This window comes from Artemia sp. Qi Xiang Cuo, chromosome 6, assembly GCF_049724085.1.
Source record: "Artemia sp. Qi Xiang Cuo chromosome 6, ASM4972408v1, whole genome shotgun sequence".
Classification (NCBI taxonomy): domain Eukaryota; kingdom Metazoa; phylum Arthropoda; class Branchiopoda; order Anostraca; family Artemiidae; genus Artemia; species Artemia sp. Qi Xiang Cuo.
The window spans coordinates 30909734-30922112 of NC_142799.1; the positions used below are offsets into that span (position 1 = coordinate 30909734).

At 38.8% G+C, this 12379-nt stretch overlaps 1 protein-coding gene across 1 annotated transcript in view; it reads left to right on the top strand.

Annotated features, from left to right (window-relative positions):
* Positions 1 to 5965: 5965 nt before the first annotated feature.
* Positions 5966 to 12379, top strand: part of LOC148951114 (alpha-tocopherol transfer protein-like) — a 105498-nt gene continuing 99084 nt past the window's right edge. Inside the window, exon 1 of the mRNA XM_089090644.1 lies at positions 5966 to 6103. The gene's annotated coding sequence lies outside the window, so the exon portion shown is untranslated. The remainder of the gene's footprint in view (positions 6104 to 12379) is intronic.

The window sequence follows — 12379 nt, forward strand, 5'->3', positions numbered from 1 at the left end:
CCTCCCAAAGTAGTTCCCATTTTCCTTAAATATTTCCTTGCGGCGTCCTCCTACCCCATTTTGGGACGACCCCAAGATTCTAATCTTGGTTTGCAGACTTATCTTCCTATTCTTTCAAACTTTTTGAAGTGTGGAAAAACACCCTAGGCCATGGCTATTCTATTTTTAACATCTTTAATGCACCTACCATCTTTACTAATTATGGTCCCTAGGTAAGTGAAGCTGTCCACTTGATCAATCTTCTCATTACCCAATATCCCCTCTTCACCTTTACTTACTCCTAGTTATAGCAACTTAGTCTTCTTGACATTAATTTTTAAACCAATTCTTGTACTCTGAACTCACAAAACCTCTAGAATTTTATTCATTTTGCTAATATTTTCATCTAGGATGCTTAAATCATCAGCATAATCTAAGTTTAAGCGAATTTTACCTCCCCATCTGATTCCGTGTTCTCTTATTGCCTTTCCCGTTCTCTTTAGGAGGAAGTCTATCAAAATGATGCATATACGTATGGATATAATGCAATCCTGCATAACTCACGATTTAATATGAATCCAGCTGCTAACTGCACTTTCCACCTTAACCATAGCAATGTTATTCTCGTGCATAGCACTAATAATTTTAACGTTTTTATCTGGTATCATAGGTAAAGAGCTAAGTAAAGAGCGATGTTGGCACAATGTATTATTTATATATTTTTTGGTTTCAGACCAGGACACTTCGTATAGAAGGAGTTGTCGTAGAAATTTCGAAAGGGGCTCATTTGATTTTAAATTTAAAGTTCTTAGTGTCCTTTTTAAGAGTCAAAAGTGATTACATGCAATAAAAATTTTGAGACAACGATTTTGTTAAACATAGTTGAAAAATCCGTTAATTATGTCTTTGGGGATGACAACCCCCCCTAAAGCCCGTAGGGAAAGGGCTATAAGTTATGCTAGTTGCCTATAATTAACATTTAAGGTTTTTTAATGGAAGAGGTGGTCGTATAACCTATGGAGAAGGCTCATTTGATTGGAAATTGACATTTTTTGTCTCCTTTTAAGAGGCAAAAGTGCTGGAGGGCAACTAACCCCCTCCCCCCCCCAAAGTTCTCTTCTCCCCAAACGCATCTGATTGAAATTGTGAGATAGCCATTTTGTTAAAGATAGTCCAAGGAACATATTACAATGCCTCCAGCGTTGACGAAATCCCCCAGGACCTAGGGGCAAGGGTTGTAACTTATGCTCCGGGGGCATGTAAGGTTTTTATGGAATAGGTAGTCGTAAATTCTTCGGATGGGGTTCATTTGATTGGAAAAATCAGAAGTTCTAGTGCCCTTTTTAAGAGTCAAAAGTGATTGGAAGGCAACTAGCCCCCTTCCCCGCGCTCATCATTTCCCAAAACGTATCCAATCAAATTTTGAGACCACTGTTTTGTTCAACATTGTTGAAAGGTCCAGTAATTATGTCTTTGTGGATGTCAAATTTCCTACAGCAATCAGGGCGAGGGATTTAAGTTAAACAGAGAGTTCGTTCATTGTTTACATATGGTACATGTTATTGAGAAAGGTAGGTGTGTTCGACCTTTAATTTCCAAAAAGACGAAGGGCATTCAGGTGATCCTTTCAGAGAATGTTGAGGGGAGTGTTGAACTAAATCAATACCCGTTATGTGCATATGGGTTGTCAAAAAGGCGTAATTCAGGAATTACTAAGTATATTAATTTGGAACTTTCAGGAAACGATAAGCGAGATGATTAGTTGACCAAAAAGGCAATATTTGCACGCTACTAATACTACTATAACTACTGCTACTACAACTACTACTGCTACCACAATTATTTCTACTACTACCAATGAAACTACTGCCTCTGTATTGAATACTACCAAGGTTGTAGATATTGAAATAAACATCTGAGGAAACGCTAAAGGAAAAATTGAACTGAATCAAAACACACTATGTGCACACAGATTGCTTATACGGGCATATCAGCAATGTTTTTAGAACAGCTTATCGTATCAAGGGGAAACTACAAGGGGCATCATGAGTGGGATGTTCAACTAACCGAAAGGCAACATGTACCTGCTGCTACCGTTATTAATACTATTGCTGCTACTGTTGCTACTACTACTAATACAACACTATTACTGCTACTACTGTTCATACTGCTACCACTACTACTATGATACTAGTACAATCAAGTCTACGTGGATGAAGGTGAAAATTTGACGGAATATTGAGCTTGAATTTGAAATACAAAAAAAAACACCATGTGTGTGCAGATTATAAAAAGGGCGTATCTCAAGAATGGATTTGGGTATCAAGTTGGAACTTCCAAAGAATTCTTCAAGGGGACCGCCTAAATAGTCCTTGAAAGCTTCACCTTTATGCTCTTAGCGTGTAGTTATCTTTTGTATCTGGGAAGCTATGATTGCCAAACGAGTTAATGTCTTTTCACTTAATTTAAGATCAAGTGTGGAATGAAATCACCCCCATCCACCCGCTGACCACTCTTACGAAAAGATTACTATCATTTATAGATTTTAAAGTGGCAGAAACACTTATGCGTTGAATTTTAACTCAAAAGATGGGCAACCCCTTTAAAAGTGTCTCAATGATTTTCCCATTTTAGCAATATCTAAATCCAACTTAATAACAAAATCAATTCTTGAGATGCGCTCTTTTGACAATGTACATGCACATAGCGTCTTTTGATTTAGTTCAAATTTTCCTTCAATATTATAAATGGAGTAGTGTGGAAGTAGTAGTGGTAGTAGTGATAGTAGTAGTAGTAGAGGTAGTTGTAGCAGTAGTGGTAGCATGTAAATATTCCCTTTTTATTCATGTCCTTTATTATTTAATGAAAGTTCTAAATTAATATACCCAGTCGTTCATGGGTTAGGCCGTTTTTACAATCTGTATACACATAACGTGTTTTGATTTAGTTCAGCATTCCCCTCAAAATTCTCTGAAAGGCTCACCTGAATTCCCTTCATATTTTTTGAAAATAAAGTTCAAACATACACACCTTTCTCAATATGCATACCTTTCTCAATAACATACACTATTTGTATACACTGAACGAATTGCCTAACTTCAGGACTCTGGAGATGGTGACATCCCCAAAGACATGCTTACTGGACCTTTCAACAATACTGAACCAAATAGTTCTTTTAGATTTGTGATCAGATGTGTTTTGGGGAGTAATTGGCTTGTGGGGAAGAGGTTTATTACCATCTATTCACTATTGAATCTTAAGAAAGGAATGCTAGAGCTTCCGACTACCAATCAAATGAACCCCATCTGATCCGAAATCTATGCGACCATTCGTTTGATAAAAACCTTGTGGGCCCGGGGCATAATTTACAACCCTTGCCCCTGGTCTCTGGAGGGTTGTGTTCATCCTGAAGGCATTTGTATATGCTCTTTGGAATGGACTATTTTGAACAAAATGGCTATCTTAGAATTTTGATCAGATACGTTTGGAGAAGAGGGTGTCAGGAAGGGGGGCTACTTACCCTCCCATCACTTTTGAATCTTAAAAGGAAACTAGAACTTTAAATTTCTAATCAAATGAGCCTCTTCTAAAGTTCACACAACCACTCCTTCATAAAAAGCTATATGCCCCCAGGGCACAAATTACAACCCTTTCCCCCAGACTCTGGGGGTTGTGTCATTGGGTTGGATGTCATTGGGGAAAAAGGGGTGTGGGGTTTGGCTAGTTGTCTTCCATTGTTTTTGGTCACTTAAGAAGGGCACTAGAACTTTTGATTTCAGTTCAAATTAGCCTTCTACCAATCTTCTAGGACCACTGGTTCGATACGGTTACCTCTGAAAAAAATAAACACGTACCCGTGATCTCTCTTCTAGCAAAAATTACAAAATTCCTCTTTTTTGTATAGAGGAGATTGAAACCTCTGCGATAGGATTTTCTTATATCCTGAATCTGATGGTGCTATTTTTATTAAGGCTAGGGGTCGTATTTATTCTTTACTATGTTGCAGATACCGCTGCAACCACGATAGCTTGATTTTGTGGGGCTGTTTCTCGCTTTCTCGAAAATCCAACAAATTCTCTCACACCCGTAGCTTCTTTGGTCCACAAATTGTTGAAACCACACATTGTTTGATCCTGAGAGTTTTCGGTTTACAGAAATATAATCAACAAGGTTAGCTGTCCTTGTTAACTTATGGTCCATGCTATGACCAAAAGCCGTATGGGCTGTAACAATCTTATTATTCCTATGAAATTGCGTGAGTTTATGCCCTTTATTGCATGCCTTCCCGGCTCGTTGTGATTCTTGGTGTCGCTTGCCTTTTAACCACATATTTCTTTATGCACCATTTTGTTTACGATGTCTTTTTCTGATTCACAGCAATACTCGATGTTGCATATCTTCTAACCGTAGATTTTGCCGTGTATCATTTCCGTTGATCATTACCTCCCACACTTTCCCCATGCCCTTTGCCTTAGAGGTTCGGATTCATTTGTCATATTGTATAATTTTGCATGTTGTCTTAGATACCAAAAAACGATAAAATCACACCGGAGAAAAATAATGATGTAAGTTGCTCTTTAAATGCATATGAATGTGATATCATTCATAAGAAAAATGTTCCGCCCCCTCTCCTCCAAATTGACACTCTAAACGAATTTTCCCAAAATTGGGACCTATCTAGATCATTTTTTCTGACCAGAAAGTTTTAGTGTACGAATTTTCAGAAAAAAAATTTATCGAGACATTTTCAAGACGAAAACAGCGATACAATTATTAGATGTTACTTCTTGTTCTGATTGTTTTTCTTTTATTCTTTTTGGGTGTTCTTTAAATAAGATGACGAATCAAACAGTTCGTGGTAACGAACTGTAAGTAAGGAGCGACTCGGCTCAATAGTAAGCGAAGCTCTAAAAACCAAAATGTTGATATCAATAGCTATATCAGAAGAATCAGCTTGTTATTGTTATTCCAAATATACAAGATTCATCAAGTTCAGTTTTACCCATCAAAAATTACGAGCCTGAGAAATTCACCTGATTTTTAAAATAGGGGGAATATCCCTTAAAATTCAAGAGATCTTGATGAAAATGACACCATCAGGTTCAGCGTACCCGAAAACCCTATTGTAGAATTTTCAAGCTCCTATATACAAAAATGTGGAATTTTGCTATTTTGTCAGAAGACAGATCACGGATGCTTGTTTATTTGTTTTTATTTCCAAGAGATTATCGTGTTGAAATAACGGTCCTAGAAGATCGGGAGAGGGCGCATTCGAACGAAAATTAAAAGTTCTAGTGGCCTTTTTAAATGACGCAAAGATTGGAGGGCAACTGGCCCCCTTCCCCAACCATTTATTGTGAAAGTATGCTAAGGATAATTTTTAAGGCTGAAGTTTTACGGCTAGGGGGTGATTTTCAGCGAGGATGGAACCGTCTGGAGGGAAGTTGACGGGGGGGGGGGTCGGTGTACTTTACGTTGGATGAAATTATCACGGAGGAGTTTCCTGTGAGGGGGAGGGTATATTTCATGGAGAGTGAGCCAGATTTACCTGTATTATTTGAAAAATGAACTGAAATTAAATAAAAAAGACAAGTTTATTAACTTAAAGTAAGGAGCAACATTGAAACTCAAAACGAACCGAAATTATTCTGTATATGAAGGATTCCCCCCTCCTTGGTCCTACGCTAAAGTTTGACTGTTTGTCCCAATTTTTTAAAAACGGCTGCTGAAACACAGTTTAATTAGTATAGGAAGCTTTTTTTAAAAGTGCTAACAGCTTTAGCGTAAAAAGCAAGGTATTGAGGAGGGGGAAACCCTTTATATACGGAATAATTTCTGTTCGTTTTGAGTTTCAATGTTGCTCCTTACTTTCAGTTAAAAAACTTGTTTTTTTATTTAGTTCGTGTAAGAATCGACTCTACCACTTGTTCGACTAGATATATACGAAAAATCGTTAGCAAACATGAGTTGCTAAACATGAAAGATAAGACAATCGATTTCTCTTATCTGGACCAAAGGCAATCATTTTTGGCACTTGGGCTAAAATTGTTTCTTCTTTGGATATTATATTTGCTGTTTGAACCGTATTTTTTTCAAGTTGCTTTGACGTTTTTTCGTCTACTCGGTAAGTAACCGTTTTTCAGTATTTAAATCTCTGAAAACTTTGGTTAATGTAAAATTTAAAAGTATGAGGTGCAAAAATCAACATTGTCTCCTGGCGCTGAAAGCCTTGGCCGTGTCTCTGTGGTATTTTTTTAATAAAAGATTATGCAGCTTAAAAACACACAAACAAGAAATCCATGCCAAAAAAGTGATTTTCCTTGTTGTTCAAGCCAGGGGACTGTATATCTCCTCTATTTGGTTTCGGCCGATGGTGATTCCAGTGGTGTACTTTTTGTTTCGATATGACGCCATTTTTTGGGTTTTAATAAGGCCGCATCCAGGGCTGCTAGGGGATTTGACCACCCTCCACCAAAAATTTTGTTCGACTCGCAAAAACGTAACAAAAATGCATATGAACAAATTGTTCATGTGTATTGTAAAGTTTTGTTGTACCCCCCCCCCACCCCGAACAAAAATCCTGGATGTGCCCTAAGGTTTCAGACTATTTTTTGACATTTCCATAAATTTGCTTTCAAAACAACATTTTACAGCTAAGAATAATTGAGATGATAGTTACCATTCCTAAGTCAACTACAAATGGTAATTTTGTCTCACTAGTCAGTTTTAATAAAACGATTTTTTTTTTGGTGACTATGAGCCGTGGCTCGTTCTTTCCTAGGTGCTATATATCTAGATCTTGTATCTTCTAGATACAATATGTTTAAAAAACACTCTACCTCAACTTGAAAAAAAACAACAACAACAGAAACCTTAGCTTGGAGTAATCTTGTACGAAGTGAAGCAATATTTACAGTGATTGCTCTCTGAATGTATTAAATATTTTTTTTTACCTGAAAGTAAGGAGTAACCTTAAAACTTAAAACAAATAGAAATCATTACGTATATGAGGGAGGTTACCCCCTTCTCAATACCTCGTTCTTAACGCTAAAGTTCGACTTTTTGCTCCAATTATTTAAGAATGACTCCTGAAACACAAGGGCCGTTTCATTCGAATACTACTACTACTACTACTACTAAAAACTCACCGCAGCACCAAACCACCTGAGGCTAACACAGCTACGCACGCTCCTCCTCCACCCTAATCTATTCAAAGCCTCCCTTTTTACAACCGCCCACGAAGTTCCCATTTCCTTTAAATCTTTCTTTATGGCGTCCTCCCACCCCAGACGGGGACGACCTGCTTTCCGTTTCGCCCTAGAAGGTTGCCCAAAAAGAACAATGTGTGGCAATCTGTCATCCTTTATCCGCACAACGTGCCCTAGCCACCTCAACCTTTCTTTCATTATAGCCCTAGAGAGCGGTGTTGAACCACATTTTTCGTATAGCCTATTGTTTGAAATACGGTCAGTCAGCCGGATACCCAGAACAATCCTTAATCAATTTCTCTGGAAAACATCTAGTAAATCTTCATCCGCTTTTCGGAGCGTCCATGCTTCAGAGCCATATTTGACCACTGTCATCACTGTTGCTTCTAATATTCTTATCTTGATTTGCAGACCTATTCTTGTGTTCTTCCAAACTTTTCTTTTACTGTGTAAAAACACCCTTAGCCTTGGCTATTCTACTTTTAACGTCTTCACTACTCCCACCATCTTTACTAATAGTACTATCAAGATAAGGGAAGCTGCCCACCTGATAAAGGTTTTCATCACCTAATGTCGCCTTTTCATCTTCACTTATTCCTATCCTTAGTGACTTAGTCTTCCTAATACTCGTTGTCAAAACTATATTAGTACCCTTAACTTACAAAACCTCTAAAACATCACTCATTGTGCTCACAATTTCCTCTAGGATGCTTAAATCATCAGCATAATCTAAGTTCAGGAGACTTTTTCTTCCCCATTTGATTCCGTGAGTAGTAATGCATCTATATATTTGAGCAGTGATTGCAGTGCAGTTTAACCGGTACATTGACTTGCCAGGGTCAATCACCTATTACTACGAACGGTACTTGTCCTACCAAACGGGTTTTCTAATGTGACACTCATTTTTTATTGAGGTCAGTCGGTTAGAGAGAGTTGGTGGTTACTCCATATGGTAAGTTGATTAGTTGGTTTTTTAAAAAACTTGGCAAGGTAGCAATTTCAACGTTATTCTATAGAAGCTTTGCATAACGTGTTATGAAGGACAAGTGCAATCTGACTGGTTTCGTTTCACGGGTTCATTAATAGAACGACTAATGTTTTTGAAAAGGGTAATTACTTCTAAGTTCAATAACCAAATTAAACTTCCGATGGTTAAGAAAGCGTAACGGGTAATTAAAGTATGAGGAATGGGATGCTATAATTAGAATGGTTTTAAGTTGAAAATTGTGACGTAAAAATAACTATTTGCGAATTTTTTGCGAAAAGGTATTTGCGTAAAGGTATTGCGTTGGTTAAGAAAGCGTAAGGGGTAATTAAAGTATGAGGAATGGGATGCTATAATTAGAATGGTTTTAAGTTGAAAATTGTGACGTAAAAATAACTGTATTTGCGAATTTTTTGCGAAAAGGTTTTGTGTCATTTTGATCTGTGTGTCTTTCTTTTGGATGTTTGTGTCTCTTAGGGACCGTGTGTGTCTCTTTGGGCTATGTGTGTCTCTTTGGGGCGTTTGAATCGTTTGGTCTGTATGTGTCTGTATGGGCGTGTTTTGTCTCTTTGGGCGGTGTGTGTGTCTCTTTGGGGTTTGTGTGTCTCGTCGGGCTGTGTGTCTCTCTTTAGCATGGGTGTGTGTCTCTTTGGGCTGTGTGTGTCTCTTTAGGCTGTGTGTCTCTTTGGGCAGTTTGAATCTTTTTGGTCTGTGTGTGTCTCTTTTGGCTTTGTGTGTCGTTTTGGGCTTTGTGTGTCTCTGTCGGATGTGTGTGTCTCTTTGGGCCGTGTACATCTCTTTGAGCTGTATGTGTCTCTTGGGCTGTTTGAGTCATTTTGGTCTGTGTGTGTTTCTTTTGGTTGTTTGTGTCTCGTAGACACCATGTGTGTCTCTTTGGGCAACGTGTGTTTCTTTGGGGATGTTTGCATATTTTTGTTATGTATGTGTCTGTATGGGCGTTTTTTTTCTCGTTGGGCTGTGTGTGTGTCTATTTGGGCTTTTTGTGTATATTCGAACTTTTTGTATTTCTATTTATCCTGTGTGTGTCTCTTTGGGCTGTTTGTGTCTCTTTAGGATGTGTGTCTCTTTGGGCAGTTTGAATCTTTTAGGTATGTATGTGTCTCTTTTGGCTATTTGGGTCGTTTGGTTGTGGGGTCCTCTCTGTGTTTTTTGTGAATCTCATTGGGTTATTTACATTTTTTTGTGGTTTTTATGTATGTTTGGACTGTGGGTGTCTCTTTTTAATGTTTGACTCCTTATTCTGTGTGTGTCTCCTTCTACGGTGTTTCCTTTTTGTTTGTTGTCTGAGTCTGTTATGTCTCTAAGAGTCTCTGTGGGCGGTTTGTGTCTTTTAGCTCGGTGTTTGTCTCTTTGGGTTGTGTTTCTCTTTGGGCTGTCTGTGTCTCTTTGAGGTGTTTGTGTATCTTGTGGCTGTGTGTGTGCCTTTGGGCTGCGTGTCTCATTGTGCTTTTTGATTTTTTTTGGTTTGTTAATTGTTCTCTTTGGGCTGTTTGAGTCTTTTTTTTGTGTGTTTGTCTCTTTGGGCTGTTTGTGTCTGTTTGGGCTGTTTGTGTGTCTGTGGTCTTTTTGAGACTCTTGGGGCTGTGTGTTTCTTTGGTGAGTTTGAGTATTTTTGATCTGTTTGTGTCTCTTTGGGCGGTTTGAGTGTTTTTGGGATGTGTTTGTCTCTTTTGGCTGTTTGTGTCTCTTTGGGCTGTTTGTGTTTCTTTGGGCTATGTGTGTCTCTTTGGGCTGTTTGAATCATTTTGGTCTGTGTGTCTTTCTTTTGGCTGTCTGTGTCTCTTAGGGACTGTGTGTATCCCTTTGGGCTTTGTGTGTCTCTTTGGGACGTTTGAATTTTTTGGTCTGTATGTGTCTGTATGGGCGTTTTTTGTCTATTTGGGCTGTGTGTGTGTGTCTCTTTGGGCTTTTTGTGTCTCTTAGGGCTGTGTGTGTCTCTTTAGGCTGTATGTCTCTTTGGGCAGTTTGAATCTTTTTTGTGTGTGTGTGCCTCTTTTGACTGTTTGTGTCGTGTTGGGCTTTGTGTCTCTCTGTTGGTTGTGTGCATCTCTTTGGGCCATGTACCTCTGTTTGTGCTGTATATGTCTCTTTGGGCTATGGGTGTCTCTTTGTGATGTGTGTCTCTTAGGCTGTGTGTGTCTCCTTGGACTGTGTGTCTTTTTTGGGGGCGTCTGAGTCTTTTTGGTCTGTAAGTGTCTCTTTGGGCTGTTTGAGTCTTTTAGGTCGGTGTTTATCTCTTTGGGTTGTGTTTCTCTTTGGGCTGTCTGTGTCTCTTTGAGCTGTTTGTGTCTCTTGTGGCTGTGTGTGTGCCTTTGGGATGCGTGTCTCTTTGTGCTTTTTGAGTTTTTTTGATCTGTGAGTTTGACTTTGTGAAATGTTTGTGTCTTTATGGTCTGTGTTTGTATCTTTGTGCTGTTTTGTTTCTCTGTGTTCTATGTATTTTTATTTTGTCTTTGTGATTCTCTTTTTTCTGATTTTATCTTTTTTCGGGTTTTTTCTTTTGTATCGTTTTTTGTCTCTTTTTTCTGTTTTTTTCTTGTTTTTCTTTGTTTGTCTCTTTTGGCTGTTTGTGTCTCTTTGGGCTGTGTGTGTGTATTTGGGCTATGTGTGTCTCTTTGGGCTGTTTGAGTCAATTCGGTCTGTGTGTCTTTCTTTTGGCTGTTTGTGTCTCTTAGGGGCCGTGTGTATCTCTTTGGGCTATGTGTGTCTCTTCGGTGAGTTTGAATTTTTTGGTCTGTATGTGTTTGTATGGGCGTTTTTTGTCTCTTCTGGCTGTGTGTGTGTATCTTTGGGCTTTGTGTGTCTCTTCGGGCTGTGTGTGTCTCTTTAGCGTGTGTGTGTCTCCGTTGATTGTGTGTGTTTCCTGAGGCTTTGTGCCTCTTTGGGCTGTTTGAATCATTTTGGTCTATGTGTGTTTCTTTTGGCTTTTGTGTCGTTTTGGGGTTTGTGTGTCTCTGTTTAATGTGTAAGTCTCGTATTGGAGGCTTCATCTCTTTGATCTGTATGTTTCTCTTGGGCTGTTTTAGTCATTTTTGTATGTGTGTGTTTCTTTTGGGTGTTTGTGTCTCTTAGAGGGTATGTGTGTCTCTTTGGGCAATGTGGGTCTCTTTGGGGTGTTTGAATCTTTTTGGTATGTATGTGTCTGTATGGGCGTTTTTTGTCTCTTTGGGCTGTGTGTGTGTGTCTATTTGGGGTTTTTGTGTCTCTTCGGAATGTGTGTATTTCTCTTAAGCCTTTTTATGTGTTTTTGGGCTGTGTGTGTCTCTTGATGCTGTGTGTCTCTTTTGACATTTTGAATCTTTATGGTCTGTGTGTGTGTGTCTTTTGGCTGTTTGTGTCGTTTTGGGCTTTGTGTCTCTCTGTAGGATGTGTGCGTCTCTTTGGGCCGTGTACGTCTCTTTGAGCTGTATGTGTCTCTTTGAGCTGTGGGTGTCTCTTTGTGATGTGTGTCCCTTTAGGCTGTGTGTGTCTCGTTGGACTGTGTGTCTTTTTGGGGTGTCTGAGTCTTTTTGGTCTGTATGTGTCTTTTTGGGCTGTTTGAGTCTTTTAGGTCTGTGTTTGTCTCTTTGTGCTGTGTTTTTCTTTATGCTGTCTCTGTCTCTTTGAGCTGTTTGTGTCTCTTGAGGCTGTATGTGTATCTTTTGCATGTGTGTCTCTTTGTAGTGTTTTAGTCAATTTTGTCGGTGTATTTGTCTATTTTCTGTTATTGTTTCTTTGTGTACTTATTGTTTCTATGTTTTCTGTGTGTTTATATTTGGTATGTTAGTTTTTCTTTTGTCTTTGTGAGTCTCTTGGGGCTGTGTGTCTCGTTGGCCTGTTTGAGTCTTTTTGGGCTGTGTGTGTCTCTTTTGGCGGTTTGTGTCTCTTTAGACTGTTTGTGTTTTTTTGGGCTCTGTGTGTCTCTTTGGCATGTTTTTGTCTTTTTGGTCTTTTTTTTTTTATTTTGTGTGTTTATGTGTCTTAGGAGTCTTGTTTGTCTCATTTGGTGTTGTTTGTATATTTGGGCTGTTTGATTCTTTTTGGTCCGTATGTGTCTCTTTGGGCTTTGTGTGTCTCTTCGGGCTGTGTGTGTGTCTCTTTAGCCAGTGTGTGTCTTTGTGCTGTGTGTGTCTCTTTAGGCTGTGTGTCTCTTTGGGCAGTTTGAATCTTTTTGATCTGTTTGTGTCTCTTTGTGCTGTGTGTGTTT